Genomic DNA, 13,965 nt, shown 5'->3' with positions numbered 1-13,965 from the left:
CACAAGTTTACCAATTGATGGGAGTACATAACTATCCCGCTCTAATAATATTTATAATTTTCAATGAGCTGTGTGGCTTATTTACTAATACAGTAGCTACTGTACAGTACCATACTTTGTTAGTACAGTACACTGTATTAAGTTATCATTTAATATATACATATAAGAAAATAAAATGAAAATGCAATTTCACTTTTGGCAGGACGGAATAAGTAACCACTAACGTCGTGTGTGTATATATATATATATATATATATATATATATATATATATATATATATATATATATATATATATATATATATATATATATATATATATATATATATATATATATATATATATATATATGCGCGCAGATGTGTAGAAGTACATGTTTATAGTACAGTACCAATACTTGTTAACTACATATTATGGGGGTTAGAATAAATTATATAATCAGTAAGGTATTCTATAAAGCATACTGGCCAGACAAATATGATAGGTAACAACTAAACTACCAATGAGGCTTCACCCACTTATTCAATATTCATATTACTGTATAGTACCTATGTTGGTAAATTTCATTGTTTAATGTAGTAAAAACAAAATTATGTTAAAGTACAGCTTTCACCTGAAAAGCCGTAATATTTTGAAAAACAAAATGGTAGTGTAGTGAATTTGCTACATGTTGCAGTCAGTCAAACAAACTTACATGAACTGTATTGGTTACTAAGAGATGTTAATCTCCAACAACTGTACATTTCACAGAATGTCAGTTAGGTCAATGGCTGTCATTTTTCCTGACCTTATAAGAGGCAACTGTGAGATTGAAATGAAAATGACCCAAATAACTCTTATTACACATGATTTTGCCAAGACAGGTGGCCCTCACTTTATGCGACTTAATGCAATTTGCTAATATATGAAGATCAATTTCTACCACTCACTTTGTGCAAGAAAAATTCACACTTATACAATTGGTAGAGTTGGATGTGCAAAGCTCGAGTAGTAGATGTACAAGGACACCGTTACACAGGTTGGGAGTGGGTGTAGGGGTGAGTGAGTAATTAATCGAGGTAGTCCATATGCTTCCTAACTAGGTGTCACATGGTCCATTGTTGTGTGTGTGACTACACTACTCAAATCTCATCTTGTGTGTGGATTTGCCATTAATGTTGATTAGTGCAATGTTGTCTAAATGACCTAGTGCATGTCTTAACCCCTCTACTTATCCATCAGTGAAGCAAAATACAACAGCTTTAACACTAGGATAAGAACAGGAGTAAGAAGTCCTTAATCTGAAAAAATGGAGATGGTTGTAATGTTAATCGAGGACCAAATGCAGAAGAAAACGGTGGATTTCATTTGTTAAGGTGTTCCTGTTGATGGTACGTATTCAAGTAGATACTGTTTTATTTATTTCTTCCTTCATATAATGACTGACGATTGTTTTATTTAGAAGGGAATTTTTTCATTCCATTGGTCGTTTTTTTTGGTGGGGTGGGGCAGTAGAGGTCCTGAAGCACTACTGTACATTAATGTGTTATGTAAACTTTCTTGGAACACAACTGCAACATAAAGTGAAGCCCACCTGTACTAACGTGAGGGAGTGTTGTAGAAGAGATATAATTTAGTGACCTTTCAACTGCAGTATTGTATTACAATAATATATATATATATATATATATATATATATATATATATATATATATATATATATATATATATATATATATATATATATATATATATATATATATATATATATATATATATATATATATTATATTTAACTGACTCAATGCAAATGATTTGAATTATATAGTGCATATTGTATTGTTCTTATAACAGTATAGTAATACCATCACTAGCCCACCAGCATAGTAATTATAAAGAGAACAAGGATCCTTCATTATATATTGTCTCCTGACACTTTACCTTGCAAATCTTCCAGTATTTTTATACAATAACAATGTTTTTGCTGTTCATTGCAATTGTATGTGTCATAAAAATATTTCTCTATTATATTACAAGATAGGTCCTCTAGTGGGGAGCCAGAGTAAAGGTTGGAACACTACTTCCCCACCTCATTTAAGTTCACTGGAAAATAAAAATAAATCACCTGAACAATAGTACCTATGTTTTCTTACTGATGGAGTTGAAGTTTAAGATGAAAAAAAAAAAATAATAATAATTCCCCCAGCATCCATAAGGTATTTTGAGTGTACAAGTGGTAGGTCAAATCGGGCAGAATAACCCATAGTGTAGTACTTTAACCATAAATTCACAATCAGTCACATATGAAACATGTCAATTATTTCTTCTGTACTGTGAATGGTTTTAATTAATATTTGAAAAGATAACGTTTGACTGTTAATGGACGCAACAGTTTTGTGTGTGTCTGTCTGTGTGTGTGTGTGTGTGTGTGTGTGTGTGCTAATAAGAATGTAAGTAATGTAAAAGGAGGTTGGAGTTGTGTAAATTGGCCACATGTTCTGTGGGAGCAGTTTGTCAATAAACATGTGCCATATGTAAGAGTTATTCTTAATTTCCCGTGAACATGGCCACCCGCAGCTGCAAGGTTACGCAACACAATGTTAATATCTCGCATAAAACTAATGAAGTCGTACGTACACATTTTTTATAAGCACGGTTTGTGAAGAAGTCAGCAAGTATGGGTTTAGTTTAAAAATTAAAGTTTGTGGTTATTTATAAGCTTGTTAGACTATCTGTCAAGAGTTTATAATGATTATCTTTGCCTGTAATACTGTATAAGTTATGTTACTCTAAAAGGTCTGGTCAATGCCTCATGTATTAATAGTTATGAAAACTGACTGAGTGGCAACATCAGTGTGAAACTTTTAACTATACTGATGTTCATTATAAATGTTTAATTTTCTCCTGTTAATAACTTTTACATCACCCCTAAACTAAATTTTCAACACCTTTATAGTCACATGAACAAAAAAGCATACACACTTGCACTAAACCAAACTTGCACACACAAAATGTAGCTTAAGTATGCTTATAAAGTTGCATCCATCCCATTCATTTTTAAAATATAAATATTTAATTACACAAATGATAAATGACTTAATTTGATTTGTCAAGAAATCAGTTTTTGTAATCTACTTAATGAATGCATTCTATAACCAGACTTCATTAATGAATACAAATTTTGAATAATTTAATATAGGGAGGAAAATCAAGAAATTCAGAAGTGCCTTCACAGGGGTGAACAGGTTGTATTCAGAACAGGCTTTAGGACACTCACTTTAAATTTGTTTTGAAAATAGGTAAGATGTCAAAATGGATGACTGATCCTAAAATGTCATTTTTTTTATCAAGCTGAGAACTTGGCAACTCATATAATGTGCACACAAGGTCAATGCAGACTGTACACCCTGGTAACCCATAATATTAGTGGCTGGAAACTAATGTAATGATTACTTTATTCTCCCATTACAACAATATTCCTTAAACAAGGTACAGTATTACTTATACAGCCATAGCCCTTAAATGAGTACTGTACTAGATTATGAGCAAAAGTTAACCCCTTAAGGCTGCAGGGTAGCTAGTCATAATGTCACACAAATATGAAAACACCTCACCTGTGTGTCATCAGTGTTGCTTATATTGAATTACTGGGTTTAGTGTTCAACTCCAGTCACATTCCCGCTACTCATTGGAAGGAGGGCTGTTATGACGCAACACCCATTCACTGTAACTGAAGTCAGCTAGAAAACAGGAAGAGCCAGTTATATAAATTCACTAACTACTGTACTAATGTAACACAGCCCCACTAGGGGGTTTATCACAGATGAAAGGGAAGTGCACGATACTGATCTTACAAACTCCTCTGACTCTCCAGTATCATGCCCTGCCATCTGGTTGTTATTACCTTAATAGGTTAAGGAGTACTGTTCAGTTCCAATGATTCAATAAACTAATCATCAGAGCAGTTCCCAGCTGTTAATGTCAAGGGCCACCTGGGTCTCCAACCCAAAGACCAGTGAGCACATTACATGAATCACCAGGTATATGGGCTTCATGTCACAGAAATATTTCTAGCTGTTATATAGTTAATGAGGCTTATGGGAACAATACTTACATAATTACTCTTTCCTATTGGTAATTAAGCCACATTTTATTTAAATTTAATTAATTAAATTTTTCAAGAAATTTCTCTACACTACAGTACATAATGTTGCCAATAAGTATAAATTCAGTGAAAAGCATGTCATCAGATGTACTCTTAAACTATATCTGTACAGTACAGCCAACTTGTGCACAAAATACATCTCAATTGATCCTTGTACCAGGTTAATTGCTACTATGGTGACAAATAAACCAAACCCATTTAGAAACATGAATATGCAAAGACAGTGAGTACAGCTACTGATAACCTAACATTATGAAAACGTCAAATGTTTCTTTGAAACTGGAACTCACAAATGCTCTTTTCTTCACAAATCCAAAACTAATTGACTATGTGATATAACAAAATGTGGCTATACTACAACTGTACTACAATATGACAACATAAAATTTATTTCCTCTCCTAAATGCTTGTACAGTACAGGTATATGATAACTACACTGTATATTGTAAATTATGATGAAGAAAAATAATTATAAAAGGTACATTAAACTATTCCTTACAATGTACAGTCGTGAGAGTCTTTAAGGTTGGATTACCTAACAAATAATAAGTATTGTTGTTGGATAAATATTTCAAGTCCTATAATTACTGCAGGTAATTGATGTGCCAAATGACATGTGGATGACATTTAGAGAATATAAGTGTACATGAGTACAGTCCAGTACGTCTACGGTATATAGATGGATTTCAGAGTTTACATTTCCTGTGATGTCGTTGTTATAGGAATTGCCTTCATATGTTACAATGTTAATTAAACTTATCAATAAAAACAAAAATATTTTTAGTTTTATATATAAATTATTTTACATATACAGTACAGTCATATATTTAGAATAATTTAAATTATCTGCATCAAGAATGTAAAAAGGAGTCGATCTGATAAAGAAAGTTACCGGTAACATATACTATGTCCTGTCTGGGTATCTAATCAAATAATTCTAGTTTTAGTCAGACATGGAAAATATTAATGTAGAGAAACGGGGAAAACATTCATCACAACACAATGGTGTATATGTTTAGGGGTATAAAATGGATTTATTGGGTACATGAACTCATTCCTATATACTGTACGACTGTATTTCCCATAAGATGTTAACTTTGAGAGAGAGATTCATTCTAGAATGAAACCCTACAGAACCAAACCTCTTTCTCTATCCAGAGAACGCTATACTATACTGTACAGTAAAATGTCAGATATGTCGACGACTGTGTGTGGGGCCGACACTTTTTCTCATATGTAAAACTTCAGCACTTAAGGTAGGCCTTGGCTTACCGGGTAGTAATTTTAGAAGTTACAGTATAAAACAAGTACTGTACTATACAGGGAGATTTAATGTAAAAACATGAATGTTCTCATTACTGTACATACAGTACAGTAATAAGTGGTGGGTGTTAAGGTGGATTTTTATATTTTTAGCAAGTTTTCTCCATAATCCCAGTGTGTAGGAATTTTGTGAAAAGTTTGAGTTTTACTATACAGTACGACTGTCTACTCTTAACACGAGCCACCTTTGCACAACTTTATAATTTTTAACAACTGAATACTGTACCAGTATGTTAAGAGTGACAAATATGGTTTTTGTCCAGATATTTTTTCTTTGATTCTCATCAGACTGACTTCATGCAAACCATCTATACAATGTGACATCACAGGAAATCCATCTATAAACTTCATACTTATGAATGATATTATGATTATTTTTAGTACAGTAATCATCATTTTCTTGCCATATTATTGTGCTATATTATTCTCATGGGATCTCTAGTTACAGTAGCTACTACAGATTTTATGTGAATGCAACTATCATTTTGATAAAAATAAAATTATTTTGCACTTGTAATTTATGCACGATGGATGTAAAAACCGTCAAATTATTTTTTTAATTTAACTAGCTGTTTTTTGGATGTTACTATGTGTGAGAACTTCCTTTGTTTAAGAGTGTTGAAACCAGATCACGGAGAGAATATGTAAGACTGACTGTTAGGAGTCCCTTCAGAGACACTTTAGTTCTCAGAGGCTAATAGTTGTGTACTCATGTGATCTGTTGTCTTAAGGTAAGCTCCATACAATCTTTTACTTCATATTTTACCTGGAAAAAAATTTAACACATCAAAACCTGATAAGATTACTCGAGAATCAATCCCTAACTCCTCATAATATCCGATAATAACCACCTTGGCTATGGTGCTCATAATTTATATAATAACAGTCCAAAACTTCCTCACCGATAGACTGACTGTATACTAGAGCTGCGTGCAATATTACCATTTACATACCGACTTATCAAAATCTGGAAATATCTTAACCCATAGAGTCCTGAAGGTTTAAATCATCATCCTCAAAGGGTTGAATATATAAACTCCTACTAGTGAGTAATGTATATAATTATGAGGTCATCTGGCCCAGGACATCCAGGGGCAGATAATCTCATGGGGGAAAAAATAAGGGTTTGTCTTTTTCTCTCATTACTGGTTCATATTTTTGACCACATCCAATTCTCAGGCCATTAACTGGTCTGCCATGAATTCTCAAACATCATTATATCCCTCAAAGACTAATACAGTACTTCCCATATATATTTTTTTCGTGATTTTTTCCCCAGTTCTTTGTATTTCCTTGGCATACTGTAATCCTTTTTGTACACTTGTTAAGGCAACTCTCTCTTTCATGCAATTATAGTTTAATGCAAGCAAGTGGAAACAGCTTATGAATTTTTTTTAAGGGTCATGTTATAATAATAATAAAAAAAAATGCAATATGACTATGAACAATGTATAATCTTCTTATGAAAGAGTTGCAAATATTCACATCCCATGACCGAGAAATATAAAGTGTGCATAGTGTTTCCTAAATCCTCATGCAGTTCATTATTAGCCTAGTGTAACGGAACTCGAAAAAGCTAATAAGTAATACAATGACTATGCATATCTATGTATACATTTTATTTGTATGCATATGTTATGTATGTGTATATATGTATGTATATTATAGATTCATTATCAAAATGCCTAAAGAGATCATTTTATTACAACATATGTTTTGATATCCACCGTTTCAAAAAATATGTCTTCATCAAATGGAAATTAAAGCAGGTCGTAATTCAGTATGAAAAACAGAATTATGTTATATATTAAAAAGATACAGTGAACTTACAGAATCTTGGAGAGCGTGTTATTGTTTTCGGTAGGGGCTTCAACAACCAAGGCTTATCACCCCCCAAAAAATCATACGGACATGATGACGTTTACATTACAACCGTTTTCTACGATATGGTCATACGGTTCCCTAGTTTATATTATACTGATAAATTTGTTTACGACGATAATGATTGAGTTTGATTGGGCATACATAGTGTCTACCAATTGTAGGTCAATGTTTGTTCATTTAAGAGTAATACTACCACTTATGTGCTTCTCAATTGATTAAATTATCTTGTATAACAAATTTCAGAAAAAAAAAAAATCCATGTCATTGTTCTCAGAGTTGGAGTCCCATAAAAAATTTGCTACACTGTACAGTTATACAAAGGAAGAAAACTAGATAAAGTCCCTGATTAGTAGTGTACAACAGAAAATTTAAAAATAAAGATTAACTTCTTTTGAACCTGTAATAGAATTTTTAAAAGGTTAATCATCTGCAAATAATCTTTTATGAATGACTATTACATGTTCAGGATATTAATTGAAGACAAAATACTGTGAGTTGTGTGTGTGTCTGTGGTGGATATGTGTGTGTCTCACTCCGAGGTGATGCTGTGCCAACACTCATTTAGTAGGCTAACATTCCCTCGCTGTGACGCCAATACTAAAGTGCATGTTAATCAACTCTGTAGACTTTGTTATAAATAAATATTTGAAATAACTTGTATGATTTGTTTATTCCTCTTCAGGAGTGTCTGGGTGATCAAGGAGCCTGGGGTGAGGCGGCCTGGCCACATGAGTATCCCAGTGTTTATTAATGTACTACTGTGCTGCATGTTCACCTGTGTGGCCAGTTTGAGGATGTGTGAAATCAGTTTGATGATTTGCACAGGTCTATGGCTTGGCTTGTGTCAGTTAAGGTAATGTACGGGCCAGTTTGAGCGTGTGTGAGCATTCATGCCAGTTTTTATTCAGTGCAATGGTTGATTTCACACAGGACATTTGTCTTACAGTGACATCACTATGGGTGAGTCTGCACTAGATAACTAGCAGTGAAAGAGCTAACAAGTTTGTACAATGGCAGAAGACATGAACTGTCGTGATGCTAGAGTTTGAGGAGATAGGCTGCGAGATACAGTTGCCAATCTTAGGTATCCCATGTAGCCACGTGACAGAAGTTGCCAATTGTTGCTCACAAGCACTCTTAGCCTACCAATTCACACATCCATGTGTCGGAAACATGGTGCAATCTCTCAGAAATTCGTTTGAATGCCCAGAACGGAGAGATTTTCCAAGAATTTTCTAGAAGTGGTCAGATGCAGTCTCTTGGAAATTCATTTGGATACCTGGAATGGAAAGATTTTCCCAAAATTTTTTCAAAATGCCCATAAAAAATTCTGGTTATTGGAGAGTTCCAGGGATTTAAGATTCCAACTAACGGAGAGATTACTTATAAAATTATTAATGTACGTACTGGACTGAATTTTTTACACTTACAGGCATTTCCAGATGTATAAAGCTCCAGTTTACAAAAAAACTATGTTAACAAAAAAATCCAAGTTTCGATTTACATACAAAAAGTCCAAATGTTGTGAATTTTTTCTTTTTTGTAACTTTTTGCAGCACCGTCTGATGTAGTGCTAACACAAGCATCTCAGGGCTTCCCATACTGGACCTGGTCAGTTTATAAAGACAATTAAACCAAATTTCAAGTAATATACAGTATGGTGCTGCACTGTATTATCCCCTAGTGGACACATCTGGCGAGTTATGATAATGAGGGTCACACTGTTCTGGACATCATGTATTCCACAACTGCTAGGATATATTTCTCGTGGGACTAATTTAAATTTACCTTGTTTTGTATTCACAGAGCATCTTTGTGAAGGCTTCTGGGAACTGCCCAAATTGCTTTAGGCCTTATGCCAATTAGTAATGGATGGACCATGGCCGAGTTGAGATATAACACATTTACTCAGGTGTGGCGCCCCATGCAGGATTCTAGAGGCAAGGATGACCCTCCCATATATAGTAACAGTAATATAAGTGATGGCTGGTGACTTTCATCAAGCTGTGACTAGTGAATCTATTGAACTTTAGATAAATTTTTGTGAATACTTTATAGTACTGAAAGTGGTAGGGTAGCTGACCCTCAAACCTTGGCACTAAGATTGATCTGGTTTTAAGGATTTTCTGCTTCCTTGGGTTCTAGGTTATCCATTTTAAGGCCTTTTTTTATAGTAGCATCTCAGTTTTCATGATAGAGGTCTATTGGAAAATGTGATCCAATTTATGAGATATTGATTTACAAAAGTTTCTTGGGGGAGCAGAACCCTTTCATAAATCAGTGACTGTATGTTTGGTATTTAGTTACCAGTCAAATAAAAGTTAAACAGAAGCAAAACAAATCTATATTATTAGTAGTCATAAATATACTGGACATTTATTACAAGAAAATATATACATTGCATTTATTACAATATTACAGTCCTTGAATTCTAATACTGTACATTATTAAAGACAATGAGAGGATGACTCATGAAACATTTCCAAATATTATGCAAACACCTCAGTGTATCCTCTGTATCAACCCTTCGCACAAGTTCTGAATGTGGCAGCTATATATAACACTGAGGTGGGATAACACACTCTGCCCTGTCTTGATGGATATTGGATAACAATTTATAAGTTTAATTTTTCCCTTTAAGACTGTTACTCCTCATCCTTTCTGTGACTGTGGCTTCATTCTCTTTGGTACAACTGATAAATTACATGTGTACTGAGACCTGTAACTTTCCAAGCTATTTTATGCAACAAAATTTAAATGACGTTACTGAAATTTATTGTGGTGGAATGGATGTATAAAAGTGAAGAACATCCCCCCAACAGCAAGTGTATACAGTACTTATGATGTGAAAAGAAGTAATCTATGTAATAACCTGTAACTTGTGTGATAAATTATGGACTTGCTCTCAAAATCCTAAACTGTGCCACTACCAATTATATACATCTATACTGCTACCATAAAACAGAGGGTGAAATACTGTAGAAAATTGAAATTATGTATGAAATATAACTGACGGCTGGAAAAAAGAAAGCTAAATTAGTCGTTGCTTTGACAAAAAACTCAAACCCTTATCAAAGTAGAATTCCCGTTGTTTAGGCGAGACGAGACTTTTGTTTCGTTGGAATTCTTTTCTTATGTGTCTGTAGAAGTAATCTTGATCGGTGAGTTCCAAGGTCCTGCCGTAAGTGAGTAACGCTCGATACAGCTGGAGAACTTGTTGACGAGTTGGGCCTCCCATGATACCAGCCTGGGGAGAATGAATCAACATTAACAGACAATAATGTGCAGTGGCTGATACCTTCTAAACAACATCTATGACCAACTACAGTCAGTCCTCAACTTCCAACGGGGTTAGGGACCGATGACCAGGCCGTAAATTGAAAATAATACATAGAATACACGAGAACTCTCACTTTTACGCTTGCCAGCCATTTTAAAGGGAATTACAAACGAAAATTTTGTCAGTACACAGCGCGATCACTAACGTCGGGACTCGAAAATATGTAATTTGAAAAATATTTTATATGACTGCAGCGGTCGTAAGTCGAGGAGTACCTGTACTCAACAGTACTACCAAAGCCATAATGAGTCCTCTAAAGAAACAGCCATTATTATTAAAAACAGATGGCCCATTTAGCCACTGTTGTTACATAGTGTGTGTGTGTGTGTGTGCACCACCTCACTACCCGACTCGAGCACTTCCACAGAACTCGTCGTGTATCATGTTCTTGGCAGTGAGTCATCCACTACATACTTTATTATGGAATGGGATTTTGGGATAACTTCCATTTATAATCACTAGTGTTTTTTTCCAACATAACAAGAATTGAACGGAGAAAACAAACCTATCAAACCCAACCTATACTACCTAACTTAACTGTATTTTAAGATTGTAGGGTTAGGTTTGGTTGGATGGCTTATTGTCATAGTCACACAGTTGCTATTTAAAAGTAGCATGCTGATGTCCTATTTTATTTAGTATCATATACTGTATATGGGTAACCTAATAAGGCATACAGTAGGTGCTTTTAATTTTGGTAGATTATTGTGATATTCCTGTCATCAATCAAGGATCAAATATACATCAATTCTAACCTCCTAAATCCCTTCTCCATTTTAATTTTTTCAAACCTTTCTAAATTTTCACGACAGAATTCCTCCATTGCTATCTTCTTTACCTTGAAATTTGTATTACCAAGAGATCTAAAGTATTATTATTCTTAAAAATTAGAAGACAATACTGTATATCTGTTTTGTTTTTAAGGATATGAATTTTTCAAACTAGATAAGATTTCACCATATTTAGTAATACAGTACTAATAGTTAATAAGTTGCACATCATAACTAGCAACTTGGAATTTTTTAAATATTTTAGATAAATGTTTTACAAATTCATGTAAAGAAGAAAAAGAAAGGGGGAGGAATAAGCCTTGCATATCATTTTACGACTTTCCATCCCAAACATAAGTGCGGCTACCCACTATAACTTACCAGTCACTGTTACATTATCCTCATATAATTTATCAGACATAAATGAACATATCTAACCTAATTTACCTCCCAAACTTTGGCTCAGTAGGTTATAAAGTAAGGTACTGCTAAGATTTGGGATACTGTACACTGTTGAGGATGCAGTAGTAAAGTGTTCGAGGCAGTTAAAAATTTTTTTCACCCTATTCATGGTTAAAGCTGTAACCATTGTAAAGTATTATCAAAATTTTTGTTTTATTGCAAGAAGCAACAAGGAACAAGTATGTCACAGCATCATTATTTTATTTATTTATTTTTTTTCAATTAAAGAGACAACCATCAATGAACTACGTACATCTGACGTGAGGTGAAACAAACTAGTTATGGTGTAGCAACTCAATGATTCATTCCTGCTAAAATGAGACACAGGTTAGTAACATATTTATTTGTCTTTATATATCACTGAAGTGCTGTGTATTTCTTTAATATATTCAGTCATCACTCCATTACCTCACCACATGATTCACATACCAAGTACACTGTAATAGCACAAAATATTTATGAATTTCCTACACAAAAATGTCCACAAAAATGTCCATATATAAGTATGAATCTTTCTTTTTTTACCCAAGTTCAGCCAAAATGTTAAGTTGCTAAACGTCCCCCCTTAACTTACATTTAGTACTAACTGTAACACTGATATGACTGAAACTATAAATTTATATATATTCAGGTAAAATTATCGTTTCGGTCATCCCAATGTTTTTCCGACGGTTTTTGAATTATTTTGATCTTATCTTACCTAACCTAACCAACCAAACTTAATCTAGCCAACCTAACTTAACCTAACCACAGAACCCAGAAACTGTATGATTTATCTCAACCTAAAGTCCTAAGAATCCCCGGATGACTGAAACGATAATAATACCTAGATTAAATATCAATGTAAACTCGTAAGACGACTTTACTAAATATATAACTCAATTAAATCTTGAATTATTCCAAAAACGAGACCAACAACAACTGTAACCATTTACTCTACAGTAACAACAAAACAACAGTTATAACAACTACTATCATTAAACACACATAATAACTAAATCATCATATAAATAGTTTACCTACTGTTACTGATACATTATTTGGTATATGGTTCCATCAATTAGATATATCTAGAAATAGTTTAGTTCGTCATTAGGTAACTTTGGTAAAACATCAGCCATATCAGGAAATTTGTCTCACAAGTTCACATTTTAACTTCAAAAGTGAACACATTAAGGGTTCATTGTGGGATTAATGCTGTAAGATACTGATTTTGGAGCCGTTGTATATATCTTGCAGACGCTAAACCATGAAAATTTACCTAAACTAATGAGATATGTATATACCTCCCCAGTCCAGGAATTTTAAAGATTCCCATGAAATCGACATGACACTGGTGATTTGGGGGTTCACATATACAATTAGCGTCTCTGGGCCATACAAGAAACTCCAAAATCAGAATAACGTCACATTTGACCCCCGAATGACCCCGGCTTACAGTATAAACCGGTATAGTGATGATGAGGAGAGTTCACTTACCCAAGCTCTCTCGCTGCAAACTGGCAACAGAGATTCTCGCGGAAGATGGCGGATCACCTTATTACCACTCTAACGCTAATCTAACCAAATTTATCCAAAGGTAACGCTAACCTAAGCTAAGCTTATATCAACGTAATCTAAATCTATTTAATCTAACCCGAGTTAACCTAGCCTGATCTAACCTAAGGCTACTCTTACCTAACTTAACGTTAATCAAACCTAATCTAGCCCTACCTGGTGGCAGCGTTAGGCGTTAATCATCAGGTGGAATAACCTGAGGGACTAATATTCAAGTAAATTCAAATTAGAATTGTTCTAATATTTGGAATAGTAAATTTGGGTGTATATGATATTATTGATTATGAAATTCTATTGATAATTCGTCAAGTATTTCACTGGTGTAATGATTGCGTTTCATAATCATTATCTCATTATTAAATTATCTATTTCACATATAATTTTTCAAAAGTTTTACTTTCCATGAAATAACAGAAAACTAAACCGACCGTTCTCTAACAGGTGACCTTTTCACTTTGGGCCAACAGATGGCGGACGGTGTCTCA

The sequence above is a fragment of the Homarus americanus genome, unplaced genomic scaffold, assembly GCF_018991925.1.
Source record: "Homarus americanus isolate GMGI-L3 unplaced genomic scaffold, GMGI_Hamer_2.0 scaffold14655, whole genome shotgun sequence".
In the NCBI taxonomy this organism is placed as follows: Eukaryota; Metazoa; Arthropoda; class Malacostraca; order Decapoda; family Nephropidae; genus Homarus; species Homarus americanus.
The sequence above is the reverse complement of the archived record's forward strand: the minus strand, read 5'-3'. Positions refer to the sequence as shown.